The following is a 26,795-nucleotide window of genomic DNA, read 5'->3' on the forward strand; positions in this document are numbered from 1 at the left end:
TGAAAACAACCAGGCTTTTGAAAAGCTGGAAGGGTCATCACACTCTTCAAAAGCCTACTTTGGGCTTCTGATTTAGCAAATGCCAACAGAGCAGACTTCCAGGTCTTTCTCATTTCCTAACTGAAGCCAATCTCTCAGATGTCCTCAAGCTTGGGGGAAAGGGACCCTTCTATGTCACTTAAAGACTTTAAGTGGAAAATGCCAAAGACTGGCAGGCCATTATTTCTCATTAGCCTTTTTAATTTAAATGAGAGTCAGCCTAATGTCTTTACTATCCTCAGTTTTATAGGTAGGAATGCAAGGCTAAGAGGGTTTAAATGCATAGCTCTGGGTCCTGGAGGCAGTAAGCCACAGAGCTGCAGAGGTGGGAAATGACTCCAAAGAGCCAGAATTCCTTACTTAGGTTAATGTTAAAAACACTATCCAAAATTTAAATATACAAGACAGAAAATCATTTTTTTTCATGGTGTTGGAGCATTTAATACCTTTAGACTTATTCAAAGACTACAAAGTTTTCTAAGATATGGTTTTCTTCAAATATCTGTTTAATTGTTTAACTGTCCAGGTTCACCTTGTAGCCCAGGTTGCCCTGGATCTCAAGGACTTCCTGTCCCAGCTCTTCAACTCCTGGCCTTACAGGCAGGTGCCTTTATCCAGTGATTTACTATTTTCTTTTTTTTTAAACAGCATTATTGTAGTATAACTGATATAAATAAGTGTGCATATTAAATGTAAAATCTCATAAATTACCATGAAGCCCTTGCCACAAGAAAATGAATGCATCTATCATCCCCTTATAGTTATTACCCTTGCTTCTTCTTAATCAGAGATTAGATTGTAAAGGTGGATATTTGTTTACAGAAGACTAAACAAATGAGCTTGACCCTTGACCCATTGTAGATATAAATGATTTCTTCCTGGTTGAAAATACATTGTCAACAAGATCATAGTGCACTAATCTGCTAGAAATTGTCTTAATAAACTTATTTCAATTTTCCTCTCCTGACTGACTATAAATATTTGTTCCTCGGATACTCTGCGAATCTAAAACAATCTTTGTCATATGCTTATTACTGATTCATGTAAAAGTCATGATCTAATTCTTTAAAAATCATTCTTTGCAACAAATAACCCAATTAAAACTGGGGTACAGAACTAAGTAAAGAGTTCTCAAAAGATGGAACACATCAGACTGAGCAACACTTAGCCATTAGGGAAATGCAAATCAAAACTACTTTGAAAATTTGTCTTCTGCCTGTAAGAATGGCCAAGATCAACAAAACAAATGATAGCACATACTGTGAGGATGCACGGAAACTGGGACACTTATTCATGCTGATGGGAGTACAAACTGGTACAGCCATGATGACAATCAGTGTGGAGTTTTCTGAGGAAGCTGAGAATTCATCTACCTCAAGATCCTTTTCAGCATATACTCAAAGGACTCCACATCATACTACAGAGAGACTGGAAACAGTTTGTATGTCCATCAACAAAGATTCACTCTATTACTAGTATCTGGAGAGTACTCTGCATACTACTAGAAGAGAAAGGTAGTCATCAATATTACCCAGCTACAAATTCTGCAACAATAAAACAGTGGCCTACCTCCCCAAATATACTGATGCAATAGTGGCACAAATGCTACGTGTGCAACCAACCACTTTCTGCTTGGATTTAAGGTCACTTCATGAAAGGGTACTCATACCTGATTCTGCTAAAGTTCCCAAGAACCTGAGACTAGATAAGTCATGGGCCTAGGAAAAAGCCTAAAACCATCAGTCTGCCAAAAGAACTTAGCAATAAAATAACTCCTAACTGCATGTTGTTATGCTTGCTGATCAGAACCTCACTTAACCAATTTCAAAGAAACTTCTTCTTTCAGTAGATGGGACTGATCACTGGGCAATGTGCAGAGAGTGAGAGACTTTAGAATATTCAGCTCTAAATGGAGTGTTCGTCAAACCCCTCCCCCAAAGTCTCAGGGATTTGTGTGGAAGAAGAGGCAGAAAGAGTGTAAGAGCCAGAGGAGATGGATAACTTCATAGAAACAGTGCCTTCCAGACACAACAGGAGTGATGCAAATGCAAATCCACTGTGGCAGGGACCGTGGCAACACACACATAACATGCCCAAGTTCAAACTAGATAAAGGGGGAAGTGGACCTGGGATTCCACCCTAAAGGAGAAGCTATTTGCAATTGATACTTGCTTGCAAAGGGAAATTTTGTTTTCTCTAGTTGAGTCTCACTGGGTATATCAGCCACATTTCAGGACTTGTTCCATGGCTGGCCAGGAGTAGTTTGCTAACATAAAAAGAACTCTGTGGTACTTTTGTGAACTATTTATATTATTCTGCTTTCTTCTGGCATTTTTTGCCTTGTTGGTCTTTTGTTTGTTTTCATTTTCATTTTCGGGGAGGAATTATTTTGGGATGGTTGTTTCTTGTTTTGTTTTTTGAACATAAGAGAGAGAGACCATATAGCTGAGCAGATAGGGAGGGAGGATCTGGAAGGATCTAGGAATATCTGGGGGAGGAAAAAACAGGGTCAAAATACATTGTATAAATTTTCCTTCAATTAAAGGAAAAGGGAAATTATTTTTGCCACTACAAAATTGTTTGTGTGTCCTCAGTGTACCTAAATGTAGAAAATATCCTCAAAAACTTCTAGAGAACAAACAAGAGATTTTTCAATTTCCCCTTAAAGATGGTGGAGTTACAGATGATTGTAGAAGGTTTGGTGACCATGTAAGATAGCAAGCTTATGAATTTCATTACTCTGTCTTTGTTATGTGACAGTAGATGCACTCAGTGAATACTAGTGTACCCAAGGTTCTTGGTCTTATCAGCTCCCTAGATTTAAGATTTCCTCTTTTGTAGCTTTACAAATATCTAAAATTTCCATGAGTTCCCTTTTGAAGAGGAACATATTTTGAGCAAACAGGAGTTTCTGGTCTTGCAGTGCATTTGGCTACCTCAGGAGATGTGGCAAAAATGAAAGAGTTCATGAATAACACAACAGAAAGAACCCATGCAGGAAAGGTTAGCTGCTTTAATCACACGGGCATCGCATCTTCCTCCAAGTGGATTTGTGTTCCTTTTTGGAAGCAGCCTCAGGTTTGTTTGACATTTCCAAGGGATCAGAATTCAGGCTTATTAATCCCTGTTCCTTTAGGAACAGGCCCAATGAGAATGGCTTTCTGCCTTTACTGAAATCCTCCAAATGTCTGTACATTTGCCTTTATATTACCCTCTCTCCTGCCCTGCCGTCCAGTCAACACAAACAGCACCTCCTGGAGGAGGCTGTTGGCCTGGGCCCAGGGCTCCTCTGGGAGCTTCTGTGGCTCTTAGGCATTCAGTGTTGGCACTTCTGTTCTGTTTGCCTTTGGGTTCTTCATGTCCTTCTGCTCACTGTGACTGGTTCTCACATGGAAGCCGGTTAGTCTAGGTGCCTGGCACATGAGAACAATGGAGCACAGCTGTGAGGAAGGGACTAGCCCTCACATTCCTGTCACAAAATGTGTGAGAGGCCATTGGTTTGAGCTGTGCCATGCATTAATCCCATGTGCCAAACTTAATGTCATTCTTGGTAAACTTCCATGTCCCCAACCAACACTAAATTGTTTATCTAATGTTGAAAAAAGGTGTGTGTGGGGGGGAGTGTGTGAAGATGAGAGAGAGATACTAATGTGCCCAGACAAGTTAGCTTTAACTGGCATGATGAGGTTGGTTCTGTTTTATCCTATAAGGGGATAATGGTGACACCTGCTTTCCACTCTCTATTCCTTATTTCCTGAGCCTTTTGCTGCCTGAACAGCCCATTTCCTTTGCTATGTTCATTCACACACTCCTTTTACCTTAGAGAGCAAGGTATTATCCAGATGTAGAATCACAAATAAAAGACCTCTGAAGGTCTTTAGGGTAACTTGGCTGAACTTTTGTCTTTATACTTCTTTGTGACACTTTAAAAAAAAAATGACACAGAGCTCTCTCCTAAGAGTTTACTTGTATGAAGTACAATATAATTATATGTAAATATTGATTATCCTGTATTATTTAGGGGATTATGACAAGAAAAAGTGTCTGCATATGCTCAGTACTGATAAAAAAAATGAACAGATTTTCTCTGTGATTGGTTGAATTTATTCACATAGAAACCATACACAAGGGCTGATTACGTGCTCTGTGCAGCTTTGAAGAACAATACTTCTAAAACTTTAGCTACAAAAAATTTTTTTTACCTTGAGAGTTTGTTTAACATATAGAGTCCTGAACTCTTCCCACAGTGGCCCAGGCCAGTTGGTCTGTGCTGAGGCCTGCGATTAGCATTTTCATTACAGGATTCACGAGGCTGCTGGTCCACAGACCACACTCTGAACAGAAGTCCGAACACCTGGAAAGCTTCAGGCTCAGACCATGGGCAGAAAAGCTACATCCCATTTCATGAGAGCCAGGAGGGAATTAATGTTCAAGGATGGTTCTTTTATCCCCCCTAAGAAACCCAGCAAAAGCAATAAGAGACTCTTAGTTGTTTAGAAACAGCACCAAGGCCCTTGGAGAGGGTTCTTTTCTGTAGCCTTAAAGGGTGATGTACTGATGCTTTTCTTTCTGCTCAGACCTCACTTGATGAAAACTGTTATTCCTCTAGTGAGAAACATAACTTGTGTCTCAGTCTGGGGAGGCTACTTGCAGAGTCATTCCACGTTCGTCCCTAGGCCTTCACAGTGAGGGTCCAGCATTAAGGAAATGAATGAATGGGGAAATAAATGATTGCAGTCTCTCCATCTGCATCTGCAGTATAAATATACCTAGCTCTATGGAAGTGTTACACAACCTATCTGAGCGCTGTAGTCTCACCAGAAGCAAGACACGGGCTCTGGTGTGAGGTGAAACCAGCCTGGACTAATGGTTTTCCATGAATTAGCACTAGAAAGGGTCATCCAGCTGTGTGTCCACGACCTCCTCATTAAACTTGAGCTTGCATTTTTTTTCCTCTGTGAAGGCAGAATTACTAGTGTGCTCCTCCATTCTGCTGTGAACAGAGCACTTCACTGTGAGGTGCACGGGCCTGCAGTGTCAGCATTTCCTGCAAGTGGGTTAGAAATGCAAACTCCTAGGATTCAGTCCCACCAGTCACAAAGTGTTTTGGGATGGACGTCAGCCATCTGAGCTTTAAAGAGCCACCCAGGGGATTCTGCTGAACTAGCCCTTGTTAGTTCTTTTCCCCACTTCCCAAATCGATAGCACTTAGAGATGTCTGGAAAGAGGGAATCTCATTTGAGAAAACACTCTCATTATATTGGCCTGTAGGCATTGTCTTGATGAATGATGTTGGAAGGCCCAGTCCACTGGGGACCATGACATACCAAAGAGGTAATTCTGGGCTATATAAGAAAGCAGGTTACGCAAGCCATGAGGAGTGAGCCAGTAAGCAGACTTCTCCCTGGCCTCTGCTTCAGTTCCTGCCTCTCCCGGTTCCTGCCTTGAGTTCTGCCCTGAATTCCCTTCACAGTGGACTGTGAAATGCAAGTTTAACTGGGTCACAGTGTTTATAAACAGAAAGTAGACTAGGACATCAGGAAAACAATCTGTGGAAATGACTCTTGCCTGGAATGAGGGATTCTCCATCCCTCTTTGTATCCATGCAGTGAGAAGGTGAATGGCCTTAGCTACTTTAATGGATCATGAGGTAGACTCAATGGAACAGAGAAAAATCTTTGCAAGGGGCACTGTAGATCAACTAGCCAGTAAATGATCTTGCTAACTAACTTTATGATGAGTTGTGATGAAGTCTGTCCATACTACTGACTTGCACAATGAAAAGCTAAATAAATGAATCTCTTTTGACCTCACTAAGTTTGGGCGGGGGTGTCATTTGTTACACAGCATAAGCTAACTGACATACTGAGAATAACTAAGGATACTATGATGCCATTATCTTCTTTCCATAGCCTGCCCTTCAAACTAAGATGGCTTAATTCTTTTCATTCTCTTACATTAGGAGTTTTTCAGATAGTATAACTATCACTTTGAGTAAGCAGCAGGCAGTAAGTAGAGCAGAAACAAAGCATGCTCGCAAGGGATGTCAGAAATGGATGGTGCTGCCTTTGGATCTTTAATAAAAGAAAATAGGCCAAGAGGAACAAAGGAAACTTGACTTAATCTAAATTTTTCATATGGCATCTGAGAAACAACCAGTGATTCTATTCTTAGCCTGTTTCTTTACTGAAAGTGAAATTTATTTTCAGTTAGTGCCTATCATGCTCTGTGAGGGAAAGTTGAAAGTTGGGAGTTAGGATAGAAAGAAGAGAGTCTGTGAAACTAGATTTTTTTTCACCACATTTCATTTTATAACCGACCCCTACAACACACAAATGCTGTTGAGCTAGACCAGATGTCACCACCAATGGGAACTGAGGATTGTTGCTGGCTTCTCTTTACCACTCTGATTATAACCATCAGTTTGTGAGAGATCTAGGGTGCTGGGTACCCCTGCAGCTCTTCCAAAACCCAAGGGGGAAGTAGGATTCTTGCCTCTTCATAAGCAATTTCTTATTTGTCTAACACTGGGGTCATCTGGGTCTTAATTAGAGGTAGGAAGTCATCCTGTGAGCCCAGAGGAAGCAGAGTTAAGAGTGTGGCATTTGCTTCATGTCAGTAAACTAAGAAGGGCCTTATTATCACTCTCATTTACATGCAAAGAAGATGAGGCTCAAGAGGTTGAGTAACTTCCCCTTAGATCATGGCCTAGAACATGTGCCTTCAACCCTTGTGCTAACCTGGGACTAGATGCCAGAATAGGGTTTGAGACGTAATAGATATTTGACAAATATTAGGACTGACTGAATATCATGAGCTGTAGCCAGAGTGAAGTCCCCAGAGGCTGGTAATTCTGCCTATAGAATCAGTATTAGTGCTGAGCTCTTCTATCCCTCTCTTGCCACTTAGAAGCACATAATTAGGTCATCTAGTCTTTTTTTTTTTTTTTTTTGTATTTCAAGGGGTCACAAAATGAAAAAATAGCCATTTAGTAGGAAGTATAAGAGACTCATCTGGAAGGTGAGATTCCTCAGCGAGTGTGCTGAGTCACTCAGGTTGTGGGTGCATCATACATGAAAGCAAGGGCATGGATGAAGAACCCATGCATTGCGTATAGCAAAGGCCTTTTCACCTGTGACCATCAGAGTCACCTGTCACCTGCCACTCCTTCTTTCTCAAAATATCTTGGGCTCAGATATCCAGCCTACATCTGAGGGCAAACAAAAACATAAAAGTGTAGCTCCTCTCCATTTCTTTTCTCCCTTGCTTTGTGTCTTATCATCCCCTCCCCCATGTACATGGGTAGACGTTGTCTCAGTTCTTTTTCTATAGTTGTGACAAAACAGCATGACCAAGGGAACTTATAAAAGAAAGCATTTAATTAGGCATATGGTTCCAAAAATTAGAGTTCATGATGGTGGAACAAAAGCATAGCAACACAAATAGCTGAGAGCTCACATCTTGATCCATATGCAGGAGGCAGAGAAAGGCAAACTGGGCATGGCATGTGTGTTTTGAAACCTCAAGGTCTGACCCCATAACATAACATAACATAACATAACATAACAACATAACATAACATAACACAAGCTTCATCAAGGCCTCCTAATCCTTCCCAAACAGTTCCAGCAACTGGGGACCAAGTATTCAAACTTATGAGTACGTGGGAGCCATTCTTATTCAGACCACCACAGACGTGCACATAACATCCATACTTGCTGCTCTATATTGCTCTAAACCAGGAAAATCCAATTTGAGATTCTGCCTTTGAAATGTGGCAGCTCAGAAATAGTTTAGAGTTAGCTGTTCACAGTGGAATCATTAGAATTCCAAGTTTACCTCCCAACCTCTAGACGGAGTGGATTCATCTTATTAAGGAATAGAATGAACTCTAACTTCTGTAGATATTGCCATTGCTATCTGACATTAGGTTACCTGGGCTGACAGAGCTTTGAAGTGTCAGGCTCTGGAAAGGCATGCTTATAAGTTTGATCAGAAATAAATTGACATATTTTTATTCCACTCATATACTATAAGCAGGAAGATGATTTCTTCCTTTGAAACCAGTCTTACTAAGTTGGTCTCAAATATGTGATCTTCCTGCCTTACCTCCTGAGGCTGAGATTATAGGTCACATAAGTGTGTATGTGCCACACACCAAGCAGAGAGATGAGTTTATGATAGAACAAAGTGGGAAAATGGGAAAAAAAAAACGTATGAGTTATGATTTACATGTTTTTCCATGTTCCAAATATGGATGTGGGAGCAAGTAAGCAAATCATAATACCTGGTCATAAGTCTGTGTAGTTACTAATTCATTTCTGTTTTAAAAAAGATTATTTATTTTATTTATATGAGTACACTGTAGCTGTCTTCGGACACACCAGAAGAGAGCATCAGATCCCATTACAGATGGTTGTGAGCCACCATGTGATTGCTGAGAATAGAACTCTGGAACTCTGGAAGAGCAGACAATGCTTTTAACCACTGAGCCATTTCTCCAGCCCAGTAATTCATTTCTAACACACAATGAACAGCAAGTAGTTCTGTGGGAACTCCCAGAGTGTATGAAAGGTGACTCTGATAGTTTGACACCATGACACCTAGTGAATCCAGTGCACTACTCTGGGTCTGGAGACAGGATGAAGACACAAACATAACACCAAGAAACCTGGGATCAGTACCTTTGTAAACCCTGAGACTCAAGTAAACATTTATGTCACTGGACACAGTCCATAGCTCATCCAAGTTCTCAGAATCAGACGCATTTTCTGCATTGATAGTAACCATCACTATCCTGAACTAAAAACGAACAAGGATAGGTTGGTCTCTAATGTGCAAGACAAGGCATGAAGATGCAGATGGGGGCATTTACTGGATAATTTGTTATTGTTAATTATATGTAGTGCTAGAGATGTAACACCAGGTCCTGTACTTGTTAGACAAAGAATGTGTGTATGTGAGTGTTTGTGTTTATGTGTGTGTGATAGAGAGAAATAGACAGAGACAGAGAGATAGAGAGACAGAGAGAAAGACTTTGCAAACATTCTCATCAGCAAGCAATGACTCATAACATTACAGTGACTCCACTTGGATTTGACCACGTGTACTTGACATGTTATGACAAACAGGACACTTCATATCTGCCATGGTTAGTCTAAGAACATATAGCTCAATCAAACAAGGCAGTTTATTCTTATTCTGTTTTATGAAGTATTGCAAAGCCAGATTGGGGAACTTTCTACAAAATAGGTGGTGTGGTGGTGTGGTGGTGTGGTGGTGTGGTGGTGTGGTGGTGTGGTGGTGTGGTGGTGTGGTGGTGTGGTGGTGTGGTGGTGTGGTGGTGTGGTGGTGTGGTGGTGTGGTGGTGTGGTGGTGTGGTGGTGTGGTGGTGTGGTGGTGTGGTGGTGTGGTGGTGTGGTTTGAATGAATACTGTCCCCCCGATATGCTCATACATTTGGAGACACACAGTTGGTGCTGTTTGTAGACCTTATAGAACCTTTAGGAGGTGTTCAGGGGAATATACTATTAGAAGTAGGCTTTGAGGGTTTATAGCTCACTCCACTTCCCACTTGCTCTCTCTGCTTCTTGTTTATAGATAAAGATGTTATCAGCCAGCTTCTTGCTCCTGCCACCACACCTTCTCAGCTATTATGCTCTCTCTCTCTCTCTCTCTGTCTCTCTCTGTCTCTCTGTCTCTCTGTCTCTCTCTCTCTCTCTCTCTCTCTCTCTGTCTCTATCTGTCTGTCTCTCCTCCCCCCCAACCATAAATCAAAACTAAACATTTTTCTTTAAGTTGCTTTTTGTCATGGTATTTTACCACAGAAATAAAAAGTAGCTAGTACACTTGACCAATGCTTTCCAAGCCTGTTAAAGGGCATGAGTGATAAAGAAAGATCGAGGCACTTGAAGGTAAGAAAAGACAGGGTACACCTGACAGCTTAGTGCACAGTAGAAGGCTGGAATAGAAAGAGGACATAACTAGAAAATCTGAGGAAATCCAAATAAATATAGGATGTGTTCTGCCTGTAACAGACCTTTATGCTAACGTATTTGCTTTCAGAAATTTTGCTTACTAGCTAAATAGACCCATATTGATTTTCTGATTATAATGAGTCATGGTGCTGTAAGGTGCTAATATGGGAAATTAGGTGAAAGTTAAACCATCTATACAACTATTGGGTAAGTCTAAAATTATGCTAAAACAAAATCTATAGTTTAAAACCACTCTAGATTTTATTATTTGATTTCTTTAGTTACTCTAAACCAGGTTTGGGCTCTGGGATTATTTTTTTTTAATGGATATGGGATTAGAGAGATGGCTCAGTGGTTAAGAGTTCATACTGCTTTCAAAGAGAACTCAAGTTCAGCTTTCAGCACCCATGTTGGGTGGCTCATAATTGCCTGCAACTCCAGCTACAAGAGATTCCTTCTGGACTCCGCTGGGACTGTATTTACATATACACTCTTTAAAAATTAAAAAACTTAAAAAAGATTACTGCATATTCTGATATATAGACAAATTTCAAAACCCATGGATTTACATTGGAAGGAACTACACAGTTGTGGGACATAGCCTACATTATCAGGATCCTGTGAATGCCATGCAGGTACTCTAACTAAGCTATGTCCCCAGCCTATCATTCCTTGCTAATGCATTACATTCATTGTTGTATATGTCTGTTTGCAGAAACAGATACCAAATCCTCATCACTTTTTATATGGCATGAGTGGATATTCAGATATAAGCTTTGTGGACGAGATCTGGGTGAATGAAACACCAATAAACTGAGTGCAAAGTGGCAGTTGATTCTTTATGGGTAGTTCAAATAGAATCTGTGGGCAATGGGGAGGGGGTTTCTCTTGTTACAAGTCTCCTGTACTAACTTACTTATTTAGACATTTGGGCCTTATGCTTCTTCATATTTTCTTCGCCCACCCTGCCCCCCTGTCCTCTCTCAGTAAAGTTATAACCATTATAAGAAACGGTACAGGTATCTTAACCCTATTCCTGTTAGTCTTTCCTGGCAGGTGTGTCTGCTTCTCGGATGCTGCATTGATGTGGCTCAGGGTTCCCATTTGGGATTCTACTGAGCCCTCCCTGTGGCTAAGAGGAGCATCCTCCCCTGAAGATGCCTGGGAGTTTGAACAGTCCTCCAAAGACTGAGTAATATAAGCCTATAAAAGTCACCTCCCCAGTCTCAAAGCTGGACTCCATGCAATCTTTACTCCAGAGATCCCTCGGGATCAGGGGCACAGTCTTGACCTGACCCCATACCCATGCTTAACTCTCCCCAGTTTCATCCTGTTTCCTTCATGTTCCTGTGAGTTTTGCTTGAATTTGCTTGTACACAAACTCTGCCGTTCTTAGGAGGCAGACTCAGCCTCCATTCTTTACTGGGTGTGATAGAGAGGCAATAGGTAGGGTTATCTGGTGCCGTTACCTGGTTAATTGATGCTATTTTCCTTGCTGGCTAGTCCTGCCTAGCAGAAAGCTCTCAGTAAGTCTTTCTCCACCCTCCTTTCTATGCCTGCTTCCTCACCTATAGGTGCAACTCTGGAACTGCAGTTGCCTCCTAGTAGGCTTGTTTTCATTCTTGCTCCACTTTATGTGAAAAAGAAAATACATCAGACCAAGTTAATTCCCTTCTTAAAATTAGACCTTCTGGAGTCTTTCATCCAAAGCGAAACTCCTCACCAGGCCCTCATAACCTGGTTTGTATGTTTCTTTCCTAACAATTCTTCCCATACCTCTCCAACAGCATTTGTGGACTGACACCCTCCAAGGTTGAGCAGGCTTGGGGATGCCTGTGGCTGCAAATCAATGGTCAGATATCCTCTCCCAGTCACCTCCGGTCTGGTCTCTTTGCAGACTCTGTCTTTATCTGGTAATTTTCTTGTCCCTCTCCCCAGCCCCATCAATTTGATGGCTATCTCTCTCTTGTCTTTAAAAATGTTACTTCCAAAGGAGATCTTGCCTGTAATGATCACCTGTTTGCTCATTGCCTGCTGAAGCACTTGGCATGCAATAGCTGCTGGATAAAATATATGCATGGCCAATAATAGGCAGTGGAGAATTCCAGTACTGTGGGTTCCAAAGCTCACTGTGAGGATGTGGATCTACAGTGTTGAACCTGATAAGGCCCAGGGGACACTGTCAGGTTGCCTGTGAATGGCAGAACCTTAGTTCCAATTGCACCTGCTTTGCTACGCTACCCCACTGAGGTCTGTCCCAATCACAGGGCAAACCTGGGCTGCCTTGAGGTAAGAACAACAGCATTCTTGGGTAAAAAGTCCACACTGAATAACCTGGCAGTCCAACACTGGGTCTCTCTTGAGCAGGCGAACCATCCCTAGGCCTCAAGCTTGACCCTCCTAAAAGCTCAGCAAGGTGGATGGGCATTCCTGTTTTTCCAGCAACCCCATCACCGCTCCATGGACATGCTTCTCTAGCTCACTGCTAGGGTCCCCCCATATCCCCACTGCGATTGCTGGCTCCACTGACCACTGAAGCCACTCATATCACTCCCTGGGTTACTAATAGGAAAAAGTACAGCTCCAGAGACCCCCTGCCTGCCCTTCTAGGGTTTGATAGGCCTCCCTGGCACTGGGATCATGATTGCAGATTGAGCAATCAAAGTCAGAAAAATAGCTGCAGGCTCCATCTCTGGCAGTCAGGTGGAGCTGGCCTGCAAACATCAAAATCACACAGCTGAAAAGGCCGGCAGCTGAAAAAGCTTTTCGAGGTCTCTCACCATGCACTTGCACTGAGGTTGCACACAGTATCTCGGAACTAGCTGTAGAGGACCACTGAAGGAGGGAAAACGGATGTCTGATGAATTCCCCATGGCTTCTTGGAACCTCAGTTTTCCTGCCTCTAAATGAAAATCCAAATTTCCACTGCACTTGGCCAGGATGAGTATAGGAGTGACTGTATACTTAGTACACTTGGCTTAGGGTCTTGCTACAGCCGAAAATTGCCATTTCCTTTAAAAGTGATTCTCCAACTTTTACACCAGTATCTGTAGCCACCAAGTTAAGTCCAGTATATACTTTCAAATGGTGGCATGCAGGCATTTTCTTATAACAAGGGGGCTGAAGTGGGCTGCCTGAGACTACCAGTTTGAGGACTGCTTGGGCAATATAGCAATACTCCATAAATAAATAAATAAATAAATACCTAAGATCAGTGTTCCCTTGTTCACTCTGTTCTTTTTTGGATTTTCTTCAGAATACTTTCATTACTCGAATGTCATTTATATGTTTGTGACTTTCACGTATGGTCATGAGCAGAGGTAGTGGTGTTCTTGCTAATGACAGTTACATATATCACTGGGTTCACGTCCATTATAGTAGAACTAGAGAGTTGTTAACACCTGATGATGGATCTGTAATGATGTGAGTGCTCAAATATTATACTCACCTGGAGATGTTTGTGACAACACTGATGTAAACACAGTTTTACACAGTTTACATCAGTAAAATATAGAACATATTAATTAATAGTGATAAGGAATGGCCATGCCATTTGATCATGTTATTCACTGTAGTATACTTTATACCATTATTTTAGAGTATGCTACCATTTATGAAAAATACTTACCAAAACAATATTCTGTGGCATGGGAATGATCCAGTGGTAGAGTACTTACTTATCTAACATCTATGAAGTCTTGTGTGGTTAATTCCTAATACCATACAAAACAACCAACGTGTCACAATAACAATCCCTGTTGCCTCCGGAAGTTGTCTAATCCATTTCATGTATCTCAAGTCTCTAGGTTACATGAAGAATCTTCTTAGAAAGGCTGATCTTCCATTGAAGTGAACAAGCAAGGCTAGGCAAGGTTGGGCTTTGGCTGAAATCTGTAGTCTAGAATCTCCACCCAACTTGGGATGGGGTTTACAATGGCTGCGGCTGGGGCTTGAAGGTGGCTCCTAGAAGAAATCTCAGCTCTACCCTCTTAAAGCTGAGGGACATGTGCATTACAGTGCATAGATGCTGAGAAAGTGACACCCACTAGGAGCCTAACTGGTAAATGAATGGCTGAGATGCCAATATGACAACACTGGAGATACCTTCTGGGAAACTTGGGATATGGGACCATTACTATTTGCAAAATTGTAGCATCTTGTTGACAGTCACCTGTCTTCCTCATCACACACCATTTCTGTGCATTCTGCTAGCCTCTCCTGCTATTTGTTCCTTGCAAATGCTGCAAGCCTTAGGGTTTTCTCAGTTTCAGGGGGAGCCTGCTTTCTTACAAAGGTGGGTGCACGATGCACCCAAGGGAACAGACCTTACCCATGCATGGTACTCTCACTTTCCTGCTCCCCCTCCCCCTGCTTTGCAGTATTGGATACTTTCTCCCAGAGGAGGTTCCAGCTAGAATAGGCCTCAGCAGGGGTCACCCTGCCCAATACTGACTACTGTGCACCTTCTTTCAAATTCTCATCTAATTCTTTCCTCACCTGCCAGCACTTCTAAGACCACTTCCCAGATAAATTGCAGGTATTCACAACCTTCAAGTAGGCTCTGCTTCCGGATGGACCCAGGGTGACATTGCATTTCAACTAAATAAATGTTTTGACTTTGGGATGGTGCAGGGCCTGAAAAAGTAGGGCATCTATCCAGGGTTTAATCTTCAGGGGTCTACAATCTGATGATGTCCGAATTGAGTCTAAAATTTGCGCAGCCATAAATTGGAGCACATTGGAATATGCCTGGCTAGGCATCCTTGTGAGCCAGCTGCTCCTTTCTACTCTAAGGACTGGTTAAGGTGAGGGCTTCCAAGCAGTTGCCTGGCTTGTTTTCCATGATGTAGCAGCAGCAGCAGCTGCTGCAGCTGCAGCAGGAACACAGTTGAAAAGCCTTCAGGGTTTTTTTCTGGCACCTCCTCCCTCAGGTTCCCTTTTGCTGGTGTTTGCAGGAAAGAGGACTGGCTGATAATTGTCTCTAGCATTATAGGTGGTTCTTATAATTAGAGGAGGAATCAGGGTTTTCTTGCTTGAATATGAGACATGTCTGGAGAGAGAGAGAAAAACCTTCATATAAAATTGCCTTTACCATGGCAGGTTTAAGTAAAATTTCTCAGGCAGACAAAAGAGTAAGATATTTGCATTTATTTTGCTAGTCCCAAACTAGAGGGCATACTCATCGTTAATGTTGGGAGGAAAACATCTTCCTTTTTTCTTCTTCTGAATTTCCCTGGTATTTGCTTCTGTGGTAGTTCAGCTTCCTTGGAAAGATTGGGTTCATGTTCCAGGTGCCCTTTTGGCTCAAAGGCATTCAATTCTTTTACTTAGGGGCTCCAATTTTGACTGGGAGAGACATTGGAAAGCCTGTGGTGGTAGCGTAGGAATGAGCCTTGGGTAAGTTTCCTGATTTATGTAACTGAGGAGAGGAAGGATAGCCTCGGGATAGACAGGAAAAGCTCCATGCCTAGAGTGTGGCCAACACAAAACCTTCTCTGACTCATGCTTTCAAGATTGCTGCATATCACTATATACATATGTATGTGTTGTGTGAAAATTGGCTTCGATCATCCTCCTCCCCATAATTCCTCCTTTCACATGGACTCTGAGCTTAGCTATGTGACTTCTTTGCCCATTTGGCTTAGACCATGATTTTCCCCCCACTGGTAATGCCTCCCTACTCTCTGCCCACCCTCTCTAGTTGTTTTCAAGATCCACTGTGTCCACATGCAACACTAAGGCTAACCTTTTGCATGGGAGACAAATGGTTCTGGCCCCAAAGATGCCCTAGCTAAGAGCTAGCAACAACCACCCACTGGGAAGTGAATCCTTGCTTCACCACTCAAGGAGCTGCTTTGAAGAGCCAAGTACTTAATGTGCATGCTTAATAAGAGATGGTTGGGGTAGTTTAAGAGCATATTTAGACAGTTAGACAGTCTCTCTCTCTCTCTCTCTCTCTCTCTCTCTCTCTCTCTCTCTCTCTCTTTTCGAGACAGGGTTTCTCTGTGCAGCCCTGGCTGTCCTGGAACTCATTCTGTAGACCAGGATGGCCTTGAACTCAGAGGTCCGCCTGCCTCTGTCTCCCGAGTGCTGGGATTAAAGATGTGCGCCACCACGCCCAGCTAGTTTCTCTCTTTTATCATCTATGAACCTTTCTTCGTTCCATCATCCAATTAGATGCTAATTCTGAATGTTTACTATTCCACTGGGCCAAAGATGACTCAACTTTACCTTGGTCCCCTCTGGTGACTGAGAAACAAGTTCTAATTAGTAGATACAGAGATAGGATGCTATCACCCCTTCCTAGTGGTTAAGGAAAATTTGACCTAGCTAAAATTATGGTTGGTTGGGGCACACACTTGCATCTTTTCCCACTGGCTCATTCCTGATACTCATATACATCAAAGGCTATAGAAAGAACTGTAAGTATGAAGCTTAGGCTTCACTGTCACCTAGTTTAGTCTTCAATGCAATGCTTTCAGATTTGGTATTAATCTCAGTCCTTTAGCCTGCAGAAGCTATACTTATCCCAACTCATCAGTCAGTATATCTGGGTCCATAATATGGCCATTGTATAAGCTTGTTCATAGGTAGAAGGGTAGCAATTAATACCTTAAGATCCTTAGAAATAGCTTGACCAACACTATCCTATCTAAGTGTGGAAAATAGCATCTACCACTTGGTATGTTTCTATAGAGATTAAATACAAAACTGACCACAATAGCTAGGACTATAATTATCACACAGCAGATGCTAATATGAAGATAACAGGGGCCTTTGAAAACCTTTCCCAGAATAATCTTTTGCCATTCAGGCCTAAATTTGCAGGAATTCTCTCCAAAGTAGACTGAGGATTCACTGCATATGGTATCTTGGGCAACCTTCTCCATGTTTGTTAGGGAATTTTGATGTGAACACAATTTTGGAGGTATTTTGTACTTCATTTTTGCATTTATGTTTATTAGTTCATAGAGGATGCTAAATGTTTTAAACACCTGGTGTTTGCATTTCTTTGATTGTATGTTGTGTGCACGTACAAAAAAAAGAAAGAAGAAGAAGAAGGAGGAGGAGGAGAAGGAGGAGGAGGAGGAGGAGGAGGAGGAGGAGGAGGAGGAGAAGGAGAAGGAGAAGAAGAAGAAGAAGAAGAAGAAGAAGAAGAAGAAGAAGAAGAAGAAGAAGAAGAAGAAAGAAAGAAAGAAAGAAAGAAAGAAAGAAAGAAAGAAAGAAAGAAAGAAAGAAAGAAAGAAAGAAAGCACACATGTCAATCTGATAAAAAGCCTGACCCCACCCCCACATACCACCATGTAGTGGCAGCAGCAGCAACAACAAAAACCTCTCAGCACAAAGCTGAAAACAAACAGCACCAACAGATGTGGTTTGGTGATGGTTCATTGAACAGCTTGCAGCACATCTCTTTTGCACAGCAAAATATATTTTTCATATTTCCTTTGTTTTCCTCAAGGGCCCTTGAAATCCAATGCATAAAGCAAGAGGGGGTTAGTGTTTATTTAAGTGAAAACTGAGCCTCTTTGGGTATCTAAACCTAATTCTAAGGATCATGAGGCCATTCCCAAAGCAGAGATGCTATCAAAGGCATTTTCAAATCCTTCCCCAAATAGAAAAATCAAATACTCCTGATACATCGTCCCAATTTATCATGTATGCTGTTAAAGTGAAAAAGTAATCTGGTACCATGAGCCATTGACTCTCTAAAAAGAAAACACAATAGAAAAGAAAAGAAGCATATATTCTTCAAATAACCTGCAATCAAGAATGCAAGAAATACCACTTGGTAAACATTGGCTAGTGGAACACAAAGACCTGCCTTCCCCTTTCATAGGGTGGGAGGTAGCAGCAATAGTAATTTCTTAAGGCCTCATGACATCCACTTGGCATTCATAGTAGCCACCTCTTTTTCTTTACATCTGTGAACACTAGAATCAGTTCAGTTTAGGTGAGTTGTTCAAGGTTGCACAGCTATTATGGTTGAGGTAGGTGGTCTGCAGCCTCTGCCTCTTTGTCCAGTGCTCAATGAACTCATCTGAACGTTACTTGTCTCTGGTCACTCATATCATCATATGCACCTGAGTTAGCCTGGAAGACTGTGCTCTTGGAGGTTTGCTGACTCACTGGCAGCATGCAGTCTTTTAGAGTAGTGGTTCTCAACTGTGGGTTGCAACCCCTTTGGTGAGGGGGTCAAAAAAACAAACAAACCCCTTTCACAGGGTCGCATATCAGATATCCGGAATATCAGATATTTACATTGTGATTCATAACAGTAGCAAAACTACAGTTATGAAGTAGCAATGAAAGAATTTCATGGTTGGGTCATCACAACATGAGGAACTGCATTAAAGGGTTGCAGCAGTAGAAAGGTTGAGAACCACTGTGTTTAGAAAGTCTCACTGGATTATATGTAAATGTTGAAAACTCATGGGTAGAAAGAAAAAAATGTGGACTTTATAGTCAGAGAGACAAGAGCTCCAAACAGTTTAAATGTTTCCAACGAGATTATGTGAAATAACCTAAGCAAAAGTTGAGTGTACTATCTAGAGGTCATTTAGCCAATTATTTGTTGTTATTTTCTTTGTGGTCATTCGACTGTTTATATATTCTGCAGAAAGTAGACACAGAGTTTCTACTACTTTTTTAAACTTCCTTTATGAGAAAATATGGAGAAAAAGACATACAAAAGTCCTTGTTCAGTTGGTGATAAATATTGGTTTTCCTACGATAAATGAAGCTGATATGCTATGCCTATTTTTCCTCTTCTAACAAAGAGGACGCTGGACGCTGGATGTTAAAGGAGATTTTTTGCAGAAAGCCAAATCAACATGGACAGCACGTATACACCATGCCATCCTAATGAAGCAGTGTGCGCTTCTGAAGACAAGGGCTGACCAAAGGCACAAATCAATGCCTCAATCGATGTACGGGCAACGATTAAAAATATCATTTGATCCTAATGATTACTATAGACTTTTAAATGTATGCATAATGCAAGCTAAACACCTTGGCTTCCTATCTGAAAATGGGTTAAATCACTCTTAGGGAATGGCTGTTAATATCTGAATACAGTTCTGCTTTTAGCAATGCTTTTCTTGAGAATTCTTTATGCTTCATTAGCATTTTAACCCCTGGCTGATAGATGATACAACATCATAGTAGAATAATAAGTTGTTTACCATAGTTTGGTAGCTAGTCAAGGTAAGCCAAAGCACCTCTTTTATCCCAACATTTAGGGTGAATCGACTTGCAGAGCTACAGAACAATTAGTGTATTTTCCAGATTGAAATGTCTGGTTGATTCAAGGCAGAACTAGTTACTGGAGTGAAATTCATTTCTCTGAAGAAACAAAACAAAACAAAACAAAAAACCATGGTGATATCTTCAGTCACTTGCTTATCCCATCTGGTGCACCCCACTTGCTTATTCGATCTGGTGCATGAAGGGTACTAAGAAATCAAGAGCTGTTATCTCTGATCTCTAGGGCTTCTATATTCTACTAAGGAAGAAAAATGTATAGGTAGGTAATTATAAAGTTATGCCATAAACCTTCAAGGGAGGTGGAAATGGGAACATAGTTAACTGATAAACACAAGTAAAGTCTAAAAGTAGGGGTTGGAAAACTAACCTATATCCTACTTCATTCTGAATCTCTGACTGATGACCCATAATGGGGCGCTTTCAGGGGAGGAAAGTACAAAAATACTGCATTTTCTCTCCTGGTCACCTTGGTTTTTCATTGTTCCAAGCATTTCAGATTGCAGCATAGTCTTTTTTTTTTTTTTGGCCTAGAAGGTAGCAAGATTCTTGATGCTTTACTCTTTCCCCTTGGTAAGAAGTGGTTTACACAGGCAGGTATCCCTATGAAGACGTATGCTGAAATACAAAACTATATTTAAGGGATATATATTGTCTTATGATTGCCATGTAAATGAAGGCAAATTTACCCAAAGGCGTACCTTAGTTATTTATTTAGTCTAGGTGTCTATGTTTCTTAATATATTCATTCATGATAGAGTGGCCTTATTGTAGGTAGGTACTGACTAATACAGAAAACCTTAAGTCAACTGTATCTGTTGATTTCTTTTTTATGTGTGTGCATACGCCTGGGTACGCATGGGTTTTCATGAATTCGTGTGCTTATATGTCTGGAGGCCAGAAAATAGCCTCAGGAATGTCAGGTGTTGAAGAATAACATCTGCATCATTTGAGGCAGGGTCTTTTCATGTCATGGAGTTGATTATTAAAGATGGACTGGCTGGCCAGTAAGCCCCATGGGCTTACTGAGACTGCGGGCACGGGCCACCATGCCTTGTTTTTCATGTGGGTTCTGGAGTTTAAATTTAGGTCCTTCTGCTTGTAAGACAAACAACCTTACTCACTGCACAATCTTTATAGCCTCCATGATCTCTTCTAAGTTGGGTTAAAAGAAAGAGATCCTATTTAAAACATGTTTCCTAAAGTACTTCTGTCTGCATAGGGTATGCTTAGCATGTCATACTGAGAGCAGAGACATTTATTTTATTTACTACTGTGTCTGCAGAACCAGGATAGTGTTTTCTGGCTAAATGGTAGCTAAATGGTAGCTTATTCAGAAAATGTTTGCTGGATGAATGACTGAATGTGTTGCAGTAACGCTAATGATGTTTGAGAAGTTCATGGACAAGTTAGAAAATCCCATTATGTTCAACATTTCTCAAACATAAACCAGGAATATGATTTTGATTTCTAGTAAAAATCTTCTCATCACTTTCTCATTAAAATTAAAGGGATCATTCCACAGGACTCCCTCATATGAAACCAGTTCACTGATGTTCTTCCCAGCAGGCTTTCTGGCATTTATCTCCCTTTACTTTCTACTTATCAATAAAAAAAGTCACAGTGTGACTTATCTATGGCTGGCCATCAAGCAAACGTTTACTAACTACAGGGAATTTAAGAAATGTGTTGTTTTGTATTTCCCAGTCAGTATTTTCTGAAGGTGTAAAAAAAAAGAGAAATATAAACAAAGGATATCAACAGCTTGGCCCCAGATTCTCAATGGAAAGGGAATTCAGTCACAGTTTGCCTGTCTCTCAAAGCTCATCTGAGCACATTCTCTGAAACAGAAATGAGGCAGGAGTGCAGGGCTGAACTCTGGCCTCAGGGGGGCACCCGAGAGAGGCTTTCGTTTCCACCCATGCTGCCCAGTTTAGGGCAGAAAGCACTGATTGAAGCCATGGGATGTCATCTTCTAAGTTCAAAAATCTAGAACCAGTGTCATCAGAATAAAATAAGTGAAGGGGAAGCCGAGACTAGAAGTTCAGTTTGTAGAACTTAGCACTTTCGGGGAAAAAAAATCGTCTTGCCTTTGATGTCTAAAAAAAAAAAAAAAAAAAAAAAAAAAAAAAAACGGGCCTTCCACCTGGAAAGCCAAGAAATGAGTCAGCAGATCGAACAGAATCGTCAATCGTAGGATTACCAGGCCAAAAAGCATCAAAAGGATCAGATTTATCTCTTCTTGGTTAAACAAGAAGCCATAAACTTAGCAGAGCAGTCATTTAGCATCAATCCCAAGTTGATATCAAAAGTCACTTTCTCTAGACTGACTGAAAAAGGGACATTAATCTTTAAAACAGGATTTCCCCCTATATCTTGTTGGGATACAGACTTGTGTATAACAATCGGTTAACTGTTGTAAAGGTTAATGTTTGTGAGTCAGCAGAAAACCAACAAGAAAGCAATCAGTGACTATCTTTTCTTGCCGTGTGACAGTTTACCTGGATGGAACAAAGCTGGAATCTGAAGTCAACTATAGAGACAAGGAGTCTTTTCTGAAATATGAGGATTGATTTTTCTGTCTCTGTCTCTATCTTTCTCTCTGTCTTTCTCTCTCTGTCCCTTTCTCTGTCTCTCTCTGTGTGTCTCTGTCTCTGTATCTCTGTCTGTCTCCCCCTCCCCCTCCCTCTCCCCTTTCCTCTCCCCCTTCCTCTCCCTCTGATAAAACCCAGAGCCTCGAATATACTTCAACCATGTGTGATCATTTTTTTTTGCACTGTATCATATGATTCAGGTCATATAGAAATATGACTTTTTTAAATACTTAGCAGTTCAGAGATTCTGCAGAGGTATTCCTTCTCTCTTATAAATGGCAGACGGAGAGCAGAAGTTAGAAAATAAAAGCCAACAAACTGCTTTAAGTAAGACACAGGAGACGAGAAAAGCAGAATCTTGAGGTGAAAATTCAAAACTAATTTATTTTTTACAAGGAATTTAAAATGTTTGGAAAAGCTGCAGGACATAGTATGTACTAGATGACCAAGGATCTGAATAAGGAGGGCAGACACTCAAGGCAGTGATGATGTAGAACAGAGCTTTGAGGCAAAAGGCAGGATTTCTTGTCTGACTAGAAAGATGATGTCAAATAATTTGGGGCAGAGGGAATACAAAAAAGACTAAGAAAGGGATATGATACTGAGGACACATGAGTTCTAAGATCTGTGACTGCAGGTTGACAGCAGAAGCATTGCTGAGACAACAGGATCCGAAAGCCTTTCTTCTGAGGCCCACACACATTGCTGAGGCATTTCAGCTGCGTCAGAATGGCAGCAATACTGACCAACACTGTCTGCGGATGAGGAGACCAAGTTTTACAGTGCCCTGGTGGGTTATTAGGAGACTGATTCCGAAAACAGGAAATTATAAGCAGTTGCTTCAGGAGAGCTGTGGGGTTCCTGGCTGCCAACCAGCATCCTCACAGGCATGCCTCCCTTCTCAAACGGGGAGGGAAAGATAGAAGAAAAATATCACGTGCAGAGGCCTGCAGTATAGTTTAGGGGATGAGTGCTTGCTTAGCATGCTTAATGCTCTGGGTCCAATCCTGTCTGTCTGTCTGTCTGTCTATCTATCTATCTATCTATCTATCTATCTATCTATCTATCTATCTACCTAATCTATCTATCTACCTATCAATGTATATTCACTGTGATTCATTTGACCAGCAAGAAAAGCGATGATATAAGAAGCAACCGAGTACATTCAGCTAGCACCCTGGTCTCTGGAGTCAGACTGACTACAATTATTCCTGTTCAGCTCTCTGATATGTCACTTAGCTCTTGGCTCTATCTCAGCCACTTCACCTGTAAAACTGAAATGACTTACTACGAAGTCATTACCAACACTTGGCGAACTAGCAGCAGAGATAGCTCAGGCCATCTCACCCCTGGCCCCACACAAAGTACTTCGGATTAGTCTTTGCCTTAGGCATCTCTGTCCTTTAAAATCGTATTCATGGCTTACTAAATGCTATTGTATTGTATCAGATACATGACTGTAGTTTACATAGTTCACTTAAAATCAGAATTCACTTAAACTTTTTCAGGGGAAAAGTATAGCTAGCGATCTTGGTGAAGATAATAATGTTAAAAAAAAAAACCACAGTTATTGTTACAGCAATGATAGCAATTCTGAAGTCTCTTTCCTTTTATAGGACTAATTTCATTGAAACAGTTTCCCCACTCACCGTGTCTTGCTTTCTTGACACTGTGATTCATATCTTCCTTTTCTCTTACCTGAGAAAAGTCCTCTGGACCCAGCTTGATAAACTCCTCCTAAAGTTTCAATGACATTCCCTTCTCCCAATTTCCCATGAGCTGGGAGGTCACACATTACCACATCACATTTCTCCTGCCAGTGTTTTGGTAAATAGCAAAAGAGGGAAATCACGTTGTGTTTCTGACAGAAGGCAAGTAATCAAATCTATGCTTGTAACCTCCATTCCTTCCTCTGCAGTGATGATGCTGTTGGCTATTTTGGTTTAGTATTTCTATCAGTATTTAGAATTTTGACATTTTATTATGGGAGTGGCAACTACAAGGTTAAAAAACAGAAATGTGTATAGTTTAGACTTCAATCCAGCTCTAGGATATAGGGAACCAAGAAGAATCAGCCTGCTTAGTTGGAAAAGAAATGTGTTCTGTTATTTACCTCTGCTTACCCCAGCTTTATAAAATGTTACCACCACCCTCCATTTTTAGGCACTGGTTCAATTTGTCATGCAGTATGTAACACATTGTGAAAAACCGACCCCTTCCTGCCCCAATTCAGTGCATTTGCCAATGTGGAATATTCAGAGAGAGGGAGAGACAGTTCTACACTATGTTTATTATTCAAATGTACATTCTAGGATCTCTGATCATCTGGTTTCTGACCTGCCTTTTAATTCCCCTAGCATGTATTCATCTCAGATAGTTTGTTCTAGTTAAATATGGAACACCGAAACTGCAGGTCACTTATGGGGAAGGACTATATGTCCATGTAGGTGCGAATATCTTGGAGAGAGATGGTAAGTGATGTTTAATTACAGGACTTTTTTTTTTTAATGAATCACCCTTGATGATAGTGATGTGTTTCCCTCTAATACTGGGGATTAAACCTACTCTGTTAATTTTTGGGTGTTAGCCAGAACCTCGTTGCTTTGCTAGTTATATTACTTTCTACTCAGAAATCAATTTTAGAGTAAAATATCTAATTCTAAGATTGTCATTCAAAACATTCCATAGGGGGCTCTAATTCCATTCTAGAAAACTCTATACAAGCTTTCAACTGTCTCCAAGTGGCTAGACATTTGCAGGATTCAGTGAAGAAAGATAGCCTGGCTTACATAACTTGAAGTTGTTTACTTAGCAGGCCGTTCTAATTTCTTTTCAACCTTTCCAGGCTAGCTCAAGACCTGTGCCTACTTTGATTTTGCCCTGTCTGAAACCCTATCCTTACCACTGCTCACATTTACTTACAAATGAATTACTTACACTCTCATAATTTTTCCTGTTGTTTTATTGCTTTTTAACTTTGGATTTGTGTGATAAGTTTTATTACTTATTATTTCTATTAAGATTACTAGATTCTAAACTTACTGAGGTCAAAAACCATATAACCATGAAATGTTATATCCCCTGTGGGGTTGATTTATGTATCTGGTGCTTTCTGACTGATCAATATCTTCCTATTAGGTTGGTGCCTGCTGGCAAGGGATGACATTGCAGAATGTATCCAGTGCTGAGGCCAAACCCATCATTTTTCCTGCTTTTCTAGCACTGTAAGGCAATCTCATAATGTAAGAAGCATTGCTTATTGATAGTGCATCATTTAAAAGTCAGGATTTTCTTTTGTTTCCTCCTTCAATCTCTTTATTACATTGTTTTTATTTCTACAATGGTCAAAGCCAACAGTTCTCCTGAAGGCCAGCTGCTATGCAGTTGCTAGGCGTCATTGGAGGAGAAATCAATTGTTCAGCTGATAACCTTTACTACAGGGTTAACTTTAGAGTTTAGAAATATCATCTAACAAATTAAGGGACAGCTTGCCTTAGAGCTGTGAATGCTTTATAAAGTAAAGGTTAAATTATCAATTCTAGGGATATTGTACCATGAAAAGATTGTAGAAATTGTACATTATTTTGTGCTGAGAATGCTAAATGTGGAAAACAACAATAAACAAACAAGCAGGTTCCATCCCTCCATCTGCAGGAATGTTTCCTGGATTCTCCATATGCCTCTCTGCTCCCACCTCCTTCATCACATTGTCCTGGATTTTCAAAATTCAAACTTAAAATGAAGAAAAAACATCTTTTTATTTTTCCTGCTGAAGATTTTCCATGACAAAAATGTTGAATCTATGTCACAGGTATATTTCCTTTTATTTTCTCAGCTAACTTTCCTATATATTCAGCTATATAAATACTCATATTGCCTCTTTTTCCCACCTCGGTACCCTTAGCCAGCTTTACTGCAATGCTATGCCCCTTTCCTTCATCTTCCACTATCCAGCAAACCTAGCAGTAATTACTAACGTTCAAGCTCATAATTCAGGCAGCATTAGGCTTTGCATTTGCCGCAACTGCGCAGAACTGTCTGGATTTGCACTATAACAGCAAAGCATTTAAATAAGACTCCTCCCCATACTCCCTCCTCCACCTCCCATCAATGAAACGTAGTTGTTTATTATATCTGAAGATTTCAGAGTTATAAACTCCCATGCAGCTACATAATCTGGAATAAATTTCCACTGAGATCAATTTCCATCTACACACAATAATATACCAGCATATACATACATGGAAACACATGATTTTTATAAAAAGAAAAAAGAACCCACAAATAAATAGCTGGGGATAAAATAACTCTTTTTAATAGACAGGGAATTTTAGTATCTTTGGGAGACAGATGATTGGAGTTATAACTAAATGAACACAATTCAAGACCTTTGGGAGGAGGTCTTTAAAAGGGTTCATGCTAGCATGTCTTTAATGCATTATATACATCCTTATATATGAAGCTGTTATTCTCATTTAACAACAGTGGAAAGCATATCATTTTAGTCTTGATACATTCATGACAATTATGAGACTCTAAATCAAACAGATATTTATCATCATGACAATTTTTGTTCATGCGGAATCTCTAAGCCTCAGAGAAGAAAATAGTTATCATGACCTCAGCAAAATCCTGCAGTGCCATAATAGAAATTGCAGTGAATCTTGGGGGTCAGATTCCTACTTCAGCCGATTCATAACCCTGAAGGACATGTTTAACTTCTTCCAAGGATGACCATTCTTAATGTCAAAATCTACAGCAATCAATCTGCCATATCCAATGTTAATATGAAATGCTCTAACTCCAAAACCACAGCCAAAGATATTGAAATTTCTCTTTTGGCTGTGTATGCTTGTTTCTACCTAGTTTTAAGGATAAAGGAAAAGTGATAAAGGGATTTATTCCAAAAACTAGTTCAGATA

The 26,795-nt window shown here is 40.7% G+C and overlaps 1 protein-coding gene across 2 annotated transcripts in view; it reads right to left on the bottom strand.

Moving 5' to 3' along the window:
* Snap25 (synaptosome associated protein 25) overlaps positions 1–26,795 on the bottom strand; it is a 71,155-nt gene that overhangs the window by 42,979 nt on the left and 1,381 nt on the right. The window lies entirely within an intron of this gene.

This window comes from Mus caroli, unplaced genomic scaffold, assembly GCF_978045245.1.
Source record: "Mus caroli unplaced genomic scaffold, Mus_caroli_1 scaffold_2, whole genome shotgun sequence".
NCBI lineage: Eukaryota > Metazoa > Chordata > Mammalia > Rodentia > Muridae > Mus > Mus caroli.